Here is a 19,544-nt window from a genome sequence, read left to right on the forward strand (position 1 = left end):
CATTCTGTATGTGTCCCTAGATCTGAAATGGGTCTCTTGTAGGCAGTATTTATATCCGTCTTATTTTTGTATCCATTCAGCAGTCTGTCTTTTGTCTCTTTGGTTTGGGGCATTTAATCTGTTTACATTTGAGGTAATTATCAATATATATGTGCTTGTTGCCTTATTGTTACTTGCTCTGGATTTGTTTTGGTAGGTCTGTTTTCTTCCCTTCCTCTTTTGCTTTCTACTCTTATTATTTGATGACTAATTTTAGTGTTGTGTTTAGATTTCTTTCTCTTTTTTGTGTATCTACTGTAGATATTTTTTTACCATTACCATGAGATTTTTATAAAACAGTCTCTATATAAACAAGATTGTTTTAAGTAGCTGATCTTTTAACACATTATTGACCAGAGACATATTAATAAAAGACACATTAATATGTCTTTTGTTGCTCATGCTCAGTCGCTTCAGTCATGTCTGACTCTTTGTGACCCCATGGACTGCAGCCCGCTAGGCTCCTCTGTCCTTAGGATTTCCTAAGCAAGAGTACTAGAGGGGGTTGCCATTTCCTCCTCCAGGGGATCTTGCCAACCCAGGGATCAAACCTGCGTCTCCCGGTTCCTCTCAGAGAAGCATTTAAATACATTAAAAAAAAAAAAGTTTCTAAAGCTATTGCCTTCCCTCCGACCAGTTCTTCTCTTGTCTTTGAAATTCTCTCCTTCCTTGACTTTTTTTTTTTTTTCCTTCCTTGACTTTTAAAGCTCCAAGACCTATTTCTTCTCCAACCTCTTTGCCAGTCCACATTTACTTCACCTGCTTCTAAATAGCCTTGTTCCTCTAAGCACAACTCCTCAGGACTCTTCCCACTTGCTCATGTCTTTTGTTACCTTAACATTATTGACTAAAGATGTATCAATACATTTTTAAAGAGTGACACTGTTAACATCACCATCACTGTGCTAAGTTGTTACAGCTTAAAACTGATCAAGGGCTAATTATACAACTTGTGATTGTCACTATCATTCACATTTTGCTCTGTTAGACTTTTGTTCCAACCTTGTGTATATTATAAATGCAAAATTTTCAAAAATGACACATTATGAAATTTTAAGTGAAGAATTTTTTGGTGAATTTTATGATGATACTTTCTTCGACGGTCCACGTAGCATATATACTAGTGTCTCAGAAGATGACAGTTCTTCAGAATATAGTTCTGATTCAGACAATGTGAATATTAGACCAATGAAAAGATAAAAATTCTTAGTGATTGGTTCTGATACGAAAAGTGAAAATGAAACTCACAGTGCTGGAGAATGTTCCTGTTCTTCTGCAGAAGAGTGGATTGAAGACAACGTTTCATGGAAATTAGAAGACTTTATACATGTGTGAGGTGTAACTGTTGAATGTGATAACTCATGAAGTGTTTGTGAAATAAAAGAATTAATTCTTGGCCTGCCAAAAGAAAAATTGCTGGCCACAGGAGTTTGTTTCTGCAAAAAATCCCCTGGTCAATAATAAGTTAATTTCAAATGCATTTCCAATATCCTGCATTTATCTCTCCTCTTCTCACAGTTGCTGGTTTTGATCTCATATTTGTGTGTGGATGATTTTCTACCTTTAGTGTATGTTTGCCTTTCCTGGTGAGCTTTTCCATTTTTTAATTTTCTTGTTTCTGTGAAAGTGATAATCGCTCAGTCGTGTCCAATTCTTTTGCGACCCCATGGACTGTAGCTGCCAGGCTCCTCCGTCCATGGAATTCTCCAGGCAAGAATACTGGAGTGGGTTGCCATTTCCTTCTCCAGGGGATCTTCCTGACCCAGGGATCAAACCTGAGTCTCCTGCATCGCAAGCAGATTCTGTACAGTCTGAGCCACCAGGGAAGCCTAGTTGTGGCCTCTTCTCTTCCGCCTAGAAAAAGTTCCTTTAGCATTTGTTGCAAAGTTGGTCTGGTGGTGCTGGATTCTCTTAGCTTTTGCTTATTTGTAAAGCTTTTGATCTGTTGAATCTGAATGAGTGCCTTGCTGGGTAAAGTATTCTTGGTTGTAGCTTCCTTCCTCACTTTAAATACATTGTGACGCTCCCTTCTGGTCTGGAGAATTTCTGCAAAGACTTCACTGGATAACCTTATGAGAATTCCCCTTATGTAATTTGCTGCTTTTCCCTTGTTATTTTCAATACTTTGTATTTAATTTTTTTCAATTTGATTACTGTTTGTCTCAGCAGGGTTCATCCTGCATGGGACTCTTTGTGCTTTCTGGGCTTAGATGACTTTCTTTTCCCACCTTAGAGAAGTTTTCAGCTACTGTCTCCTAAAATATACTTTCTCGGGTCCTTTCTTTCTCTCTCCTTCTTGTGGAACACCTATAATGTGAATGTCAGTGTGTTTCATATTGTCACAGAGGTCTCTGGGTCCTCAAGTCTTTTCATTCTTTTTTCTTTATTCTGTTCCATGGCAGTGATTTCCATCATTCTGTCTTCCATATCACTTACTGTTCTGCTTCAGTTATTCTAGTATTGATTCTTTCCAGTGTATTTTTCTTTTCCAGTATTGTAGTGTTCATATGTTTGTTTTTTTAGTTCATTTAGGTCTTTGTTAAACATTTCTTGTATCTTCTTGATTTCTGCCTTGTTAAACATTTCTTATATCTTCTTGATCTCTGCCTCCATTCTTTTTCTGAGATATCGGATCATCTTTATTATCATTACTCTGAAGTATTTTTCATGTAGATTGCATACCTCAGCTTCACTTAGTTGTTCTTTTGGGGTTTTATCTTGTTCCCTCATCTAGGACATACTCCTTTGCAGTCTCATTTTGTCTGATTTTCTGTGATCACGGTTTCTGTTCTACAGGCTGCAGGGTTATAGTTCTTGCTTCTGCTATCTGCCCCCAGGTGGATGAGGCTGATCTAGAGTCTTGTGCAGACTTCCTAGTGCAAGTGGCTGGTCCCTGTCCACTGGTGGGTGGAGCTGGGTGTTGTCCCTCAGGTGGGCAGGGCCATGTCAAGAGCTGTGTGGTCAGGAAAACTTTAAGTGGTCTGTCTGCTGATGGTAGGGCTGTGTTTCTTCCCTGGTGGTTGTTTGGTCTGACACCAGCATTGGAGTCTACAGGCTGCTGGGTGGTGCCAGGTCTTGGTGAGAAAGTGGCAGCGTCCAGGAGGGCTCAGCCAATAAGCTCTCCCCAGAACTAGTGATGCTGGTATCTCAGTCCCAGGAGGGAGCCGCTGCTGTGCCCTGCCTCCACAGAAGACCCTCTAATACTAGCAGGCCTGGCCTCTCACGAGATAACTGCGTTTTACCCTGGGTCCTGGTATCAAGACCTTGTGTGTGATCTCCAAATGTGGGGTTTCTGTTTCCCCCAGTCCTGTGGGATTCCTGAGGTCAGACCCCCTACCCTTCAAAGCCAGACTCTCTGGGGGATCCTCCTCCTATTGCCAGACTCCCAGGCTTGGGCGCCTGATGGTGGGGTTTGAAACTTTCCATGTTGTGGGAGAACGTCTGTGGTATAATTATTCTCCAGTTTGTAGCTTGCGTGGGATTTGATTTTACAGTGATTGTGCCCCTCCTACTGGCCTGTTGTGGCTTCTTCTTTGTCTTTGGGTGTAGGACTTTTTTGGTAGGTTCCAGCATTTTTTTTGTTGTTAATGGCTGTTATGGAATTAGTTGTGGTTTTAGTGTTTTTGTAAGAGGTGGGTGAGGCTTATGACCTTCTATTCTGCCATCTCGTCTCCATCCAGCACATAAAATTTCAATGATATTTCTTTAATTAATTAATGGTCTAGGGATCAAAAAAGACTGCTTTCTTCAAGTATTTAGCAAATAATTTTGATCCTTTAGAGTCAAATAATAGCTCATTATATTTTGCAAAGTGATTTATAATAACATGCTATATTTTCATCCACACTTATTCTGCAAGGGTGAAGAAAATGAGTTCTGAGGATCTTAAGTGACTAGAATACTACAAGTTGTACGTGACAGAGCCATAATAAGCCCAAGTTGCTGGGAATTCATGTCCTGATATTACTGCTTCCTTGGGCTCTTGAGCAAGCCCGTCCTGCTCACCTGCTCAGCAAAAGTTTCTCTCAGATCCTAAAAATAAAAAGGTTTCAATAAACCTTTCTTAGGGATGTGCTGAAAACTATTCTTTTCCAGACCTTTTCTTTCTTTTTTTTTTTTTTTTGCCAATATGTTCTTCCCACCCACCATTTTTATGAAACCAAACAACACTTTCTGTGGTGAACACAGTTGTAACTTTGCAAGTGCTTTATTTTTGAACAGATGAAGGAACAATGACTGTCTTCAGGGAATCTTGTTTGAAACCTCTTGATTGCAGAGTGCCACATTTCTGGGAAACAGTAGCTGAGGTAATTCAACTCCTGGGGCAGTTTAATTTGTAATGTTTAGATTGATGAATGCGAGTACACAGCACTCTCCCCCTGGTTGGTGGGGGAGAGAGAACGGAAGGGGCCTTTAGCAAGAAGCTAGAAGAGGCAGCTTGGTAGGCAGCAGAGCTGTTACTTGCTTTCTTTCCAGCTTTGTCCTGCCTGCTCCAGTGCACCGTTGTTTCCTATTGAGAGCAGATGCCTTTTGTACAGTTCGTGTTTGTGGAGAGAGACTTTCAGACACTCAGATATAATGGGGCATTCACACATTCAAAGACCATTTAAATGTGTCCCCAGGGCACGTGGTGATGGTGCCAGGAGCAAACACTTGCCTAGAAATGGTCATGGAAGTACAGCCTCTGTTGACGAAGGGTTGGTTGGGCAAATCAACCCGCACATGCGGGTTTCTGCGCTGACCAGTCAGGATGGCATTTAGCTAGCTTCTTTTCCAGAGCCCTTCTCTGGTTACCTCACTACAGACACCTGGATTTAAATTCCATTTCCAAGAACGCCCTTCCTCATTCTGGTCCTTAGGTCATTGCCTACTTTATGCCAACAGTCCTGAAAATCTATCAATATTGCAAATCCAAGCTTGTGAGACCCTGTTTAAAAGATGCCTTATTGCTCCTCGGATAAAATCCAGATCAGTTAATCTTGCTGTATGTGACCTGAACTAGAACTAACCATTGCCTCATGATCAATTAGTTCTTCATTTAGTTCTTCATTCCCCCTCATGTTGCTGACATATACAATACTTGGCAGGGCCCTGCACATAATTAATAATCTGACTGTGTCTTTGCACACGCCACCCTCTTCCTCACCAGTCTCCTTCCTCAGTCCACTTATCCTTCCACATAACTCAGTATCTTCTCCTTTGGGAAGCTTTCTCTGATCCCTGAACTTGCCTACCCTTCCCAGAGTATTCTATACTTCTTTCCAAAACAGTACTTACCATGTTTATCGTGTACAAGGTATAACTGAAAGTCACAATTCACAAAAATGTTAAAAAAATATTGTGAGAACTAGAATTGTTAAAATATGGTATCAATTTTCTTGCCTCTCCAATTAGATATTTTGAGGGTAACTATTCTATCATTCCTTTGCATAAATTAGCTCCTACCATTATATCTGGTTCATTCTGGGGTCTTGGTAAATGTTTGCTGTTCTTTAATAAGCATGTGAGATTTTATGGGTAGTTAACCAGGTGATATTTCTAACATGTCCAGATGTGATACACAATAGAGCTAAGAAAGTTGGTTTTTATCACTACTAAAAATTGGGGGTTAAAGTCAATTTTCCCATGAAAGTTTTTATATAACTCTGGAAAGAATAAGTCATTTCCTCAACCCTGAACATCCTCAGTGTTCAAGGCTATGTGTGGGAGGATCTTTCACATACATAGTCTAGTGTGATGGTCACTAATCTTTATGGTAGAGAAGTGGTCTTAAAAATTTTACAGATGAAAGGAAGCTCATAAAAGGAATACAGTTTGAAAGATACCATGTTAAGTAGCGGAGACGCATTTCAAATCCAATACTCACATTCAAAGTCATTAGCCTTTATATCATTTTAGCCTCCATCCCCTATCCAGTGGACCTGAAAATGTGAGCTGTCTACAAGAGACTGATACAAAGGAAAACCATTAAATAGGTCTGAATCTCATCCTACTCCATTTCTCGTTCAGTCCTGTTGTTGTTCAGTTGCTCAGTCGTGTCTGACTCTTTGCAACCCCATGGACTGCAGCGACCAGGCTTCCCTGTCCTTCACCATCTCCTGGAGCCTGCTCAAACCCATGTCCACTGAGTCGGTGATGCCATCCAACCATCTCATCCTCTGTCGCCCCCTTCTCCTCCTGCCCTCAGTCTTTCCCAGCATCAGGGTCTTCTCTAATGAGCTGGCTCTTCACATCAGGTGGCCAAAGTATTGGAGTTTCAGCTTCAGCATCAGGCCTTCCAATGAACATTCAGGACTGATCTCCTTTAAGATGGACTGGTTTGATCTCCTTCCTGTCCAAGGGACTCTCAAGAGTCTTCTCCAACACCACAGTTCAAAAGTGTCAGCTCTTCGATATTCAGCCTTCTTTATGGTTTAAATCTCACATCCATAGATGACTACTGGAAAAACCATAGTTTTGACTAGATGGGCCTTTGTCAGCAAGGTAATGTCTCTGCTTTTTAATATGTGGTCTAGGTTTTCATAGATTTTCTTGAAAGGAGCAAGCATCTGTTATTTCATGGCTGCAGTCACCATCTGCAGTGATTTGGAGCCTAAGAAAGTAAAGTCTGTCACTGTTTGCATTGTTTCCCCATCTATTTGCCATGAAGTGATGGGACCAGATGCCATGATCTTACTTTTCTGAATGTTAAGTTTTAAGCCAGCTTTTTCACTCTCCTTTCACTTTTATCAAGAGGCTCTTTAGTTCTTCTTTGCTTTCTGCCATTAGGGTGGTGTCATCTCCATATCTGAGGTTATTGATATTTCTTCCAGCAATCTTGATTCTAGCTTGTGCTTCATCCAGCCCAGCATTTCACATGATGTATTCTGCATATAAGTTAAATAAGTAGAGTGACAAATATACAGCCTTGACATACTCCTTTTCTAATTTGGAACCAGTCCATTGTCCCATGTCCAGTTCTGACTGTTGCTTCTTGACCTGAATACAGGTTTTGCAGGAATACCTGCAAAACCTGTATGTATTCTGGTATTCCCATCTCTTGAAGAATCTTGCACAGTTTTTTGTGATCCAAACAGTCAAAAACTTTTGCACTGTCAGTGAAACAGAAGTAGATGTTTTTCTGGAATTCTCTTGCTTTTTCTATGATCCAGTGGATGTTAGCAATTGAGTCTCTGCTGCCTTTTCTAAATCCGGCTTGAAGATGTGGGAGTTCTTGGTTCACATGCTATTGAAGCCTCTCTTGGAGAATTTTAAGCATTAGTTTTCTAGCATGTGAAATGAGTGCAATTGTGCAGTAGTTTGAATATTCTTTGGCATTCCCCTTCTTTGGGATTGGAATGAAAACTGACCTTTTCCAGTCCTGTGGCCACTGCTGAGTTTTCCAAATTTGCTGGCATGTTGAATGCAGCACTTTCACAGCATCATCTTTCAGGATTTGAAACAGCTCAGCTGGAATTCCATCATCTCCACTAGCTTTGTTCATAATGATGCTTCCTCAGGCCCACTTGACATCACACTCTGAGATGCCTGGTTCCAGGTGAGTGATCACACCATCATGGTTATCTGGGTCATTGAGATCTTTTTTGTATAGTTCTGTGTATTCTTGCTACCTCTTCTTTTTTTTTTTTTTTTTGCCACCTCTTCTTAATATCTGCTGCTTCTGTTAGGTCCATGCCATTTCTGCCTTTATTGTGCCCATCTTTGCATGAAACATTCCCTTAGAATCTTCAATTTTCTTGAAGAGCTCTCTAGTCTCCCATTCTATTTTTTTCCTCCATTTCTTTGCATGTTCACTTAGGAAGGCTTTCTTATCTCTCTTTTTTGTTCTTTGGAACTCTCCATTCAGGTGGGTATATCTTTCCTTTTATCCTTTGCCTTTTGCTTCTCTTCTTCCCCGAGCTATTTCTAAGGCCTCCTCAGACAGCCATTTTGCCTTTTTGCATTTCATTTTCTTGATCAGTCCTTTTAGATCATATAAAATAGATACTCTCTCTTTGCTCACTAGTGGGCAGGCAATCATGTCCAGTTAGGCTACACCTCTGCGTTGATGGATGTCCCCAATGACTTGGTGGGTAAAGAATCTGCCTGCAATGCAAAAGACACAGGAGACGCAGGAGATGCAGGTTGGATCGTTGGGTTGGGAAGATCCCCTGGAGAAGGAAATTTCAACCCACTCCTGTATTCTTGCCTGAAAAGTTCCATGGACAGAGGAGCCTTGCAGGCTACTCTGCAAGAGTTGCAGAGTCAGACATGACTGAGTGACTAAACGTAAACACAGACACACACACCATAACTTAATGCTCTTCAGCCTCCTCTTATCAACTCAGTAAAGGAGTACATTTTCAAAGATATATGGAGGTTGTTTGAAAGCACAAAGAATGTTTGAATCCCCTACTCACAAATGTCCTTCCTTTCCAAAGACTCCTGAAGAATGTACACATGAAGAAAAATACCATGATTTATTAACTAGGTCATGATCCATAGCACCACTGATGTACAGCTAGAGTTTGTGACCTAAATGTCCTCCTTATTCCTCAGCTAGAATCAAAGCCTCATGATTGCATCACCTGCTGGAGGCCCCATAGTACAGAAATTTGAAGTAATAGCCAGCATTCTGAGCAAGATGCAGAGGGAAATATATGGGCAGGTGTCATATATGCACGGAGTAGAGTAGTTGGCGATGCACAGGCTGGTTGGGTTAGCCAAGTAGTACCCTCATGTGCATGGCTTTTATAGTCACAATTACAATGCTCTTTTATCTACCACATACTTATATATAATGTACCAAATGGCAGGCACTGATCTGAGTACATGTGCATGCTAAGTCACTTCAGTCGTCCAACTCTTTGTGACCGTATGAACCATAGCCTGCCAGACTTCTCTGTCCATGGAATTTTTCAGGCAAGAATATTGCAGTGGATTGCCTGCCCTTCTCCAGGGGATTTACCTGACCCAGGGATTGAATCTGAGTCTATTAAGTCCCCTGCATTGAAAGGAAGGTTCTTTACCACTAGCGCGACCTGGGAAGCCCCATTGATATGAGTATTTTGAGATAGTAACATGATAACTATATGTGGTAGGTACTACTAAAATTTTATAAATGAGGAAACTCAGGCACATTAATTTCCCCAATATTACACAGCTAACAGCAGAACTAGGAGTCACCATCAGACCTTCAGGCATCAGTGATCATCTTGTGACTGACTGAGCTAGGATCAGTCAGACCATCCACTGGTGTTCCCCTTGAGGGACTGGGAAAGGAGTAACACAGCGAGATGCAGAAGTATTCTTTGGACCTCATCTAGTGGGAATAAAAGAAAGAGAGAGAAGGTTCAACTTCATTCACTTCATTCATCCTCAAACACTGCAATCTGTATACCAGGTCAGTCAGCATTTCTCCAACTATAAGACCACCAGTTTCAGGAACTTTTAACACCAGTGATTTGTGACCATGAGCTAAATACCATGCCCATTAATGAGATACCAATTCTACACACAGCTACTAATTTTTGATTTAAATTTAGCTATGAGAAAAAGTATAGACATTGTAGAATTAAAAGCACTTGTACCTTGGAGAATTTGTACAAGCTTTCTTGCAAAATAGAAGGATTTACTTGAAGGCAGATCAATGTATCTATTCTGTCTAAGAATTTGCTATTAAGACATGGGGGAAATCACTGTAGGAAGCAGTTTTTAAAATGAGGAAATTATACATCCAGGTTCATACCCATTAATCCCTGGACAGCTGTTAACATTGCCCCCTTTCACCCTCAAAAATGTCCTGGGTTGGATGATAAATGGCATAGCTACTCTGTCTCCAAAAACACCCCTGTCCAGGACTTTACTCTCAACTGTGACGAGTGACAGCAATACACAGACGGCAGACTGGAAGACACCCCCCACCTCCTGCAAAGATTTCACAAAGTGTATCTCACTTCACTTTGAGGGAGACACATGGAAATTATAATATAGTACAACAAATGCCAGGATAGAGATGCTGAGACATGGTGCCTAGAGGGTAGAGAAGAGGTACTGAAGGTCGCAGGGAATGTGAGGGCTCAGAGACTGTTTCTCAAGAGAAAACCCTTTAGCTGCATGTTAAAGTTTTGAAAATTTTAATCAGCGTCTGAGGATCTGTTGAAAGATGAACTCTCAAAATAGAGAAGCACCAAATGAAGTTTGATAAGATTTAGAGAGATAACACATAGTGGTCAAGAAGCACAGAATTTGGAATCAAAGTGTCAGATTTTGAATCCCAGGTCTGTGAAATTCAAGCCGTGTGATTTTAGGTTATTGAACCTCTCCAAGTCTTGGTGTCTTCATGGATAAAATGGAGATCAGTGGTGTCTAGGGTTGTTGTGAGTCTCTAATAATTTAATGCATATAAAAACCTCTAGATATATAGTAAGTTCTATAAAAGATTGGTTCTTACTGGTTTAATAAGACTGAAATATGTAGAGTGTATGCATGTGAATATAAGTTGGGAGAGGAGAGCCGTTTCTTGTGTGACATACCCAAAGAGTTTGCATTTGATCCTGAGGAAAACAGCAATTATTGAAGGGAGTGACATAGAGAGGAGTGATATGATCAGACTGGATTTTTAAAGATGAATCTTTCTTGACAATCTTTCCTTTGTTGAGGATGAATTGGAGTTGAGATTAGCAGGAGGCAGAAGGAAAAGTTCTATCACAGTAGATTACGAGTGGCAGCAAGAAGGAGAAAAACACCCCTGTTCTATTTAGGAAACATTTAGGAAGCATCATCTAACTCCAAGTCAAAACCTTCACTACAATGGAGGCAGATCCTTACCACAAAAGCTTCTTAACTAAATTAGGGGTGTAGAGATGAAATTTGAGCCAGTTATACTTTGATGCAAAGCAATACTTTAGCGTCTGTTTTTATAAAGGTTTCACCGAGGGGTGACTGAATGTCAAAACTGCAAAGAACCTTCAGTCCAGTGGTTGTCTGCACTGACTACTATTAAAATCCTGCACAACACCAAGCCCCCGGTCCCACACTCGAGCGATTAAGGAAGGGGCTCTGGAAGTGGGACTTGAGCTCTGATGTGTCTTCAGAGCTCCCCAGGTGACTGTAATGGGCAGCCTCGGCAGAGAGCAACCACTGATCTCAGCCAGCCTCCTCCTCTGAACACGTGGGGAAGGTGAGTCTCCAACTTCTTTCAGAATGTGGGAGGCACTCATATTACCAGTCTTACCTATAATATGTAAATACTGTTTCTAAGGAATTTATAGGGCTTCCCAAGTGGTGCTAGTGGTAAAGAATAATGCCAATGCAAATTCACCCCCAAGGCAAGAGAATAGGAGACTAGGAGACGTGGGTTTGATCCCTGGGTCAGGAAGATCCCCTGGAAGAGGGCATGGCAACCCACTCCAGTATCCTTGCCTGGAGAATCCCATGGACAGAGGAGCCTGGCGGCCTACAGTCTGTGGGATTGCAGAGTTGGACATGACTAAGCACATGAGTGCACACACACACATGAATTTATAACTAGATTAGAACTTCTTGGACACTGAATATAAAATCATGTTTTGTAATAAATTATGTCGATGCTAGAAACTGGGAAAATACATAAGACATGAAAAGAAAAATTTAAAAACAAGAAAACCAAGAGAGGAAGAGATTTATGCAAACAAAAGGAAATGAGACCACATATGCATTCCACTGACACAGGGTGGACAGGGTTTACTAAGCTATGCATACCGGTATCTTCCTCTGGAAGGCAGAGAAAAAGGAGTCAGGAGAGAACAGAAAAGACTAGAGATAAGAAAGAATGTCCTATGAAAGCAAGGGGTTGTGTCTGTCTTGTTCACTCTTGCACCCCCAGCATGGAGAGCAGCGCTTTGCAAATAAACCAGTTCCATGGATATGTCTATGGACTCAATGCTTGTGTGACCTGTCCCGCACTCCCTCCAAACCCTACTGACATGTTGAGGCCCTAATACAGTAGTATTTGGAGGTGGGGCCTTTGGAAAGTAATTCAGATTAGATTATAGCATGAAGGTATTAATAGATTCCTCACCATGGAATTAGTGAAAGTCACTCAATTGGGTCTGACTCTTTGCGACTCCATGGACTATACAGTCCATGGAATTCTCCAGGCCAGAATACTGCAGTGGGTAGCCTTTCCCTTCTCCAGGGGATCTTCCCAACTCAGGGATGGAACCCAGGTCTCCCCCATTGAAGGCGGATTCTTTACCAGCTGAGCCACGAGGGAAGCCGTCATGGGATTAGTGCCCTTGTAAAAAGAGAAAAAGACAGAAGCATTCTCCCTTCCCTCGCCCTCCTCTTTCTCTCTGTGCCTGTGCTAAGGAAAAGCCATGGAAGCACATGAGAAGACAGTTGTCTGTAAGCCAGGAAATAGCCCCCCACCAGAGGGAATCTGCTGGCACCTTGATCTTGGACTTCCCGGGCTCCAGACCCTGCCCTATAGGCCTGCCTGTGGTCCCACTGTGGTCAAAGACTGGGTGGGAATCAGGCATTTTAAGGTAATGTTGTTGTTGTTGAGTCATGCCCAACTCTTTGCAGCCCCATGGACTGCAGCACGCCAGGCTTCCCAGTCCTTCACTATCTCCTGGAGTTTGCTCAAACTCAGGTCCATTGAGTCAATGATGCCACCCAACCATCTCATCCTGTGTAGCCCCCTTTTCTGCCTGCCCTCAATCTTTCCCAGCATCAGGGTCTTTTCCAGCGAGTTGACTCTTGGCATAAGATGGCCACAGTATTGGAATTTCAGCTTCAGCATCAATCTTTCCAATGAATATTTAAGGTTGATTTCCTTTAGGATTGACTGGTTTGATCTCCCTGCTGTCCAAGGGACTCTCAAGAGTCCTCAACACCACAGTTCACAAGCATCAGTTCTTGGACTCTCAGCCTTCTTTATGGTCCAACTCTTACATCCACATAACTACTGGAAAAACGATAGGTTTGACTAGATGAATGTTTGTCGGCAAAGTGATGTCTCTGCTTTATAATACTCTGTCTAGGTTTGTCATATTAAGGTAATACAAGGTTTTCCTATCCCATTCATTAGGCGTCCAGGCCTGTATACAAAATGATACATTTCTTAGAGATTGCCATTTTTACTTAGAGTATAATCAGACAAGTAGGAAATATTATGACTGAAAAGAGGCATCTTTCTTTCTTTAAATATTTGCTTTAGGGATCTTGATTGTTCCGTGAGAGGTTACAACATGTGGCAGGGAATGGTTATCAGTGGGGGACTCAGATCTTTCTCCTGGATACAGACATGTGCTTATGCTTTAGAGTTTATATACAGCAAGATTTTAGGCTGAATTCTCCATTTTAAGTTGACGCAACTTGAGAAAATGTATGCTGATTAAATCAAATAGGATCTGCAGTCCTCTCATTGAACACATCCCTGTATATGTTAGTTCGCTAGACTGGCCATAACAAAAGACCACACAATGGCCCATTTAAACAAAGAAAGGGTCATTCTGGAGGCTGGAATCCCAAGAGCAGGACGCTGCAGGGTTGGTTTCTTCCAAGGCCTCCCTCCCTGGGGGGCGGATGGCTACCCACTGTTGCCTCTGCACATGGCTGTCCGTCTGGGCACGCACACTCAGGTGTCACCCTGTGTCCTAACCTCTTCTTCTTATAAGGACACCAGCCCATCGGATTAAGCAGCCCCTAAGACCTCATTGCAGGCCTCCCTGGGGGCTCAGATGGTAAAGCGTCTCCTACAATGCAGGAGACCCAGGTTCAAACCCTGGGCCGGGAAGATCTCCTGGAGAAAGAAATGGTAACCCACTCCAGTACTCTTGCCTGGAGAATCCCATGGATGGTGGAGCCTGGTGGGCTACAGTCCACGGGGTTGCAGAGAGTTGGACACGACTGAGCGACTTCACTTCAAGACCTCATTGCAGGCCTCCCTGGGGACTCGGTGTAGCTAAGCTAATACCTCAGCTGTGCCTTCAAGATGCCCCCCAACCATGACTCTGTGAGGTGGGCGGAGTCTGGGAGGGGCGGTGTGTGATGGGACCCATGAATCCAGTGGATGTGTGTGGCTGCCCATACCTCTCTGCTGCTCAGCGAGCCCCTTGTTCTGGTGTAGAATTATGCAGGACCCCGTGTTGGTGGATCGGACAGTTTCGTGAAATCATCATTTAGTGAGGTCAGCCCTGTGGGCAGGAAAGGTAAATCCATAAATGGATTATGTGCTGATATCAGAGAAAATTGCTCATTTCAAGATGGGAGGACAACACAGATGACATGCCACCCAGTGTCTTGTGGGTCTCATAGGGTGATACTGCCGTACTGGGAACTTGGACACGGTCTCTGTTGCTTACAGGTTAAACCTGAGACCCTGTCAGTAACCGGACCATTCTTGGAGAACGAGAGCCCATGATGTTAGCCACAGGCCTGATAAGTAGCTGCCCTCTCTGTGAGCCTCTGTGTCGGCAGACGGGTGGCCAGGGGCAGAGAACGGTTGGGAACATGCGGTTGTTCGGCGCCTCCTCTGTAGTGGATGCTCTGTGATAAGCTCTAATGTGCAACACACAGTTCTTCACACTGTGGCCACTCTCACAGGTCCATAATGTGTCTTTTCCACAGAGCTCTTTGTTGCTGATTAACCAGCCATTCAACACCATCCAATAATCCAGATATATTCTACTTTAGGCCCCTTTTCTTTGCACACACATGGGTATCCACCAAACTTTGGCCCGCTAGGAGGAGCTTCTCACACCACTACTTTTCAGGGCTACCCTGAAGAGATCTGTGGTGTAGCAACAGCCCGGTTTTGCCTTTGACCCATTCACTAGCTCAGCCATTAGACAAGCTCAGGTTTTTTTCTCTTCCGTTATTGGGCCAAGAGAGACTCTCCATGCAGCCGTAGGTGTTAGCTTCAGCAGAATTACTGATTTATTATTATGGTGGATGACATGGAGTCTGGGCTAGCTACACATCTGGCACACAAGTGCTTGCTGGCCTTGCTCGTGCCTGATCCAAAATGTACCACTTGCTCATCTTGCACTAGAATGCTACTTCACCCATGAGAATTGTCTCCATTTGGAATAACAGGGTCTGCCTTTGTACCTCCACATCACCAGTCACTGGAAGGTGGCAACACCCATGGATGCTGGGTGCCTGGGTGAGGCAGCTCCCGAGCCCCTTAGGCTGAGGCAACTGCCTGGAGGGAGGGGGCTTCCCTAGGGTCCCAGTGGTAAAGAATCTACTTGCTAATGCAGGAGACATGAGTTCAATCCCCGAATCAGGAAGATCCCCTGGAGTAGGAAATGGCAACCCACAGTATTCTTGCCTGGAAAATTCCATGGACAGAGGAGCTGGTGGCTACAGTCCATGGGGTCACAAAAGAGTCAGACACAACTTAATGACTACCCACCCACACCCACCCACCCACCTACCTACCTGCTGGGAAAGGGCTCAGTTGTGAGTCATTGGCAGTCAACACTCCCGGCAGCTGAGAGAATGAATGCCTTGGTCCTGGAGAGAGACCTTCCTGGCACCTCACTGCAACCACTATCCATATGTTAAAAGATAATATTGACAGAGATAAAGCCAAGGAAATGAGGGAAGTTTGGTAACTCTGAATCTTGCCTGGGGTCTGATTTCACAATGAGTTTTTTATTTATATGCTTGAAGAAGCTTCAGTATAAAGTCAGATTCAGAACTTCTATTTGTATCTACAGGTTGAAGTCTGTCTCTCCAAGGTGCCTTACCGAATGTTGATAATAGACTATCTCAAGCTGCAGAAACTTTCATCCCCAAAGCTTTTAGATGTCATAATCAAGAATGATCCTTAGAGAGTAACTAAGCCAGCTCTTTTACTTGTAACATTAAGATACTAACACATACAAGGAATGGTTGATCTGCTGTTACTAAGCCTCGGTTTTCTGCATCTGTGAACTTGAAATAACAGTAGTTCCTTACTCATAGGTTGTAACTACTTGTAGAACAGAGAGGCTCAAAGGGACCCAAGACCACATAGCTAGAAAGTAAAGGAAGAGGGCATGTGATCTTAGGGCAGATGGTTAGAAATCCTTCAATTTGCTCAATCCACTACACAGTGATAATTTCTACTTCTAAAAACCTTAGAGTTCAATAGAAGAGACCATCCATTCATTCACTCAGTAAAAACTTATTGAGGCCTCCTCTGTACCAGGCAGAATGCCAAGCCATGGAAATTCAGCAATAAAGAGTACTCGCTTGAGACTTCCCTGGTGGTCCAGTGGCTAACACTCTGTGCTCCCAATTCTGGGGGCCTGAGTTTGACCCCTGGTCAGGGAACTAGACCCTGCATGCCACAACTAAAGATCCTGCATGCTGCAGTTAAGACCCAGCATAGCCAAATAAATTTTTTTTAAAAAAAATAGTACTTGCTTTCAAGAAGTCTAGAATCTAATTGGAAGGATTCACATTTATTAAATAACCAAAAATTAAATAAAACTTATAATTTATTGTCTGAGTCACCAGGGAAGACCCTCTAATTGTGATAAGTGCTCTGAAATAGAGAAAGGTGGGTCCCATGAAGGTGCATAGAGTGGAACTGACCTAACCGTGGAGGACACAGAAAATTTTGCTAAATGTCTACTGCGTGAAGTGGAGTGTTAATAGAGGTGACTGGATAAAGAAAATAGAAAGGAGTATTCAAGGCAGAGGGAAAAATTTGTGCTGAGACCCTTCGGCAGACGAGGACTTGGCACATACTGAGGATTAAAGAAGGTTATTCTGGCTGGAGTGTTTAGCAGAGAGGGACTGCAAATGTCAGACCATACAGGGTCATGTTCAGGACTTTGGTCTTTAACTTGAGAGAACTTACGAAGTCATCTTCATCAAGGAAGGATGTAATCAGGTTTGCACCTTTAAAAGGTCCCCTAACTTCCCTGTGGAGACTGGATAGGCAGAGGACAAGACTGGATGATGACAGAGTTTATGGGGCTATTGCAGCTGTTCGGATGAGAGATGATGAGAGCGTAGATGGGACTTAGTAGAACTGGAGAAAGTGAATGGATTTGAAAAGTATGGAATCAGTAAACTTGCAGCACTTGATGCTAGATTACATCTGGGAGAAATAATGTCTACAATGACCTTCTAGGTTTTTGGTTATTATAACTGAATGGAAGTAGTGCCAAGATATACACATAGAAACATTTCCAGGCAAAATGTGATTAAATATTTGATGAGTGGAATTCTATGAATTTAGAGCTTTGGTTTTGAATATGGTCCTTAATTTTTGAATTGGGGATTCTATAAGAAATTGATGAAAGTTATGAAACCTCTGTTCAGACAAAAGCACTTTCCTATCAACTCACAATTTTGCATGTAGTCTCTGGATCAGCTTAATCCATGTAGAGTTAAATGCACATGACATTTATGCAGCCCATGAATCTAAGGTCAAAAATACTAAATCTTTATGTGTGTTCTGTGTGTCAATTACACACTGCACCATCCAAAGTCGAAAGATAGGGAACACGGCTTTGCACGGCTGCAACAGTTACCCATTTATTTTATTTTTACTTGATTAACAAGGCTATGGTTTTTCCAGTGGTCATGTATGGATGTGAGAGCTGGACTATAAAGAAAGCTGAGCACCGAAGAATTGATGCTTTTGAACTGTGGTGTTGGAGAAGACTCTCAAGAGTCCCTTGGACTGCAAGGAGATCCAACCAGTCCATTCTAAAGGAGATCAGTCGTGGGTTTTCACTGGAATGACTGATGCTGAAGCTGAAACTCCAATACTTTGGCACCTGATGCGGAGAGCTGACTCATTTGAAAAGACCCTGATGCTGGGAAAGATTGAGGGCAGGAGGAGAAGGGGACGAGAGAGGATGAGATGGTTGGATGGCATCCCTGACTCAATGGACATGGGTTTGGGTGGACTCTGGGAGTCGGTGATGGACAGGGCGGCCTGGCGTGCTGTGGTTCATGGGGTCACAAAGAGTGGGACATGACTGAGCAGCTGAACTGAGCTGAACTTGACTAACAAATGAATGCTGAGTGTGTGGGCTCAGCTCCTCCCCGGTGGTGGCTCAGTGATACGGAGTCTGTCTGCCACTGCAGGAGATCCAGGTGTGATCTCTGGGTCAGGAAGATCCCCTGGGGGAGGAAACAGCAACGCTCTCCAGCATTCTTGCCTGGAAAATCTCTTGGACGGAAGAGCCTGGAGGGCGGGCTATAGCCCACGGGGTCACAAGAGTCGGACGTGACTTAGCGACTAAACAACAATAACAACAATTGAGTGGGCTCTTGCAAAGTGTTATTCTAATTCTCACAGGGAATCACAAAGCGTAAATGCTCCTCCCTCTGGGAATCCATACAAAGGTACATCAGTCCTAACAGAACCAAACACAAAGGATGCTCCAGCCTACTGTCAGGGAAAAGGCAGCTCTCCCTGAGAGAAAAACTGCCTTCTCTCAGCTCCTCTTCATGTCCCTGTCTTTGTGTGGCCTTGGAGGGAAAATAAAATATTTCCTTCTCCAGGGAAAGAGTCATTTGGATGCAGCTGCACGTGAAAGAGAATTGCTGATTTAGGATCTGACTCCATGATGAGCATTTTATAAACATACTATATATAGCAGTGATATACACTACCTACTGTATACACATGAGACACCAATTATATGCTAAATCAGCTCCTGTGCCAATCCGGAAATAATGGGGAAAAAATAAGCACTTAAATTGCAGCTGGCAGGCTTGGAAGGAAAGATATTTTAAAGGAAAAGTTACATACAAGGAGATGCAGTATCACCTTCTCCAGAGAGCCTTTTTTTTTTTCCTTCTTTCTTATTTTTTAGAATGTATTTATTTTTAATTGGAAGATAATTGCTGTACAATATTATGTTGGTTTCTGCCATAAATCAACATGAATCAGCCACTGTTTATGTGCTAAATCATGTCCAACTCTGCAACACCATGGACTGCAGCACACCAGGCTTCCCTGTCCTTCACTATCCCCCCGAGTTTGCTCAAACTCATGTCCACTTAGTCACTGACACCATCCAACCATCACATCCTCTGTCACCCCCTTCTCCTGCCTTCAGTCTTCCCCAGCATCAGGGTCTTTTCCAGTGAGTTGGCTCTTCGTATCAGGTGGCCAAAGTATAGGAGCTTCAGCATCAGTCCTTCCAATGAATATTCAGGGTTGATTTCCTTTAGGATTGACTGGTTTCATCTCCTTGCAGTCCAAGGGACTCTCAAGAGTCTTCTCCAGCACCACCGTTTGAAAGCATCAATGCTTCGGTGCTCAGCCTTCTTTATGGTCCAACTCTTACATCTGTACATGACTACCAGAAAACCATACCTTTGATTATGCGGACTTTTGTTAGCAAAGTGATGTCTCAACTTTTTAACATGCTGTCTTTTTCTGTGTTAGTCACTCAGTCGTGTCCAGCTCTTTGTGACTCCATGGACTACAGCCCGCTAGGCTCCTCTGTCCATGGAATTCTCCAGGCAAGAAAACTGGAGTGGGTAGCCTTTCCCTTTCCAGGGGATCTTCCCAACCCAGG

At 42.9% G+C, this 19,544-nt stretch overlaps 1 protein-coding gene and 1 long non-coding RNA gene across 5 annotated transcripts in view; one reads left to right on the plus strand and one right to left on the minus strand.

Moving 5' to 3' along the window:
* The window catches only part of GRM5 (glutamate metabotropic receptor 5), a 598,074-nt gene that overhangs the window by 350,075 nt on the left and 228,455 nt on the right, over positions 1-19,544 (plus strand). The gene's annotated exons all lie outside the window — the stretch shown is intronic.
* The window catches only part of LOC122430928, a 262,437-nt gene that overhangs the window by 19,076 nt on the left and 223,817 nt on the right, over positions 1-19,544 (minus strand). Inside the window, exons 1-2 of one of the 3 annotated variants that reach the window (XR_006266407.1) lie at positions 14,095-14,862; positions 9,213-9,340 (exon numbers count right to left, since the gene is read on the minus strand). The exons of 1 other annotated variant lie outside the window; for it this stretch is intronic. This is a non-coding gene — a long non-coding RNA (uncharacterized LOC122430928). Of the gene's footprint in view, positions 1-9,212; positions 9,341-14,094; positions 14,863-19,544 lie in introns of those variants that run through there. One more of the 3 variants, XR_006266406.1, reaches the window with a different exon arrangement.

The sequence above is a fragment of the Cervus canadensis genome, chromosome 29 (genome assembly GCF_019320065.1).
Source record: "Cervus canadensis isolate Bull #8, Minnesota chromosome 29, ASM1932006v1, whole genome shotgun sequence".
Taxonomy (NCBI): Eukaryota; Metazoa; Chordata; class Mammalia; order Artiodactyla; family Cervidae; genus Cervus; species Cervus canadensis.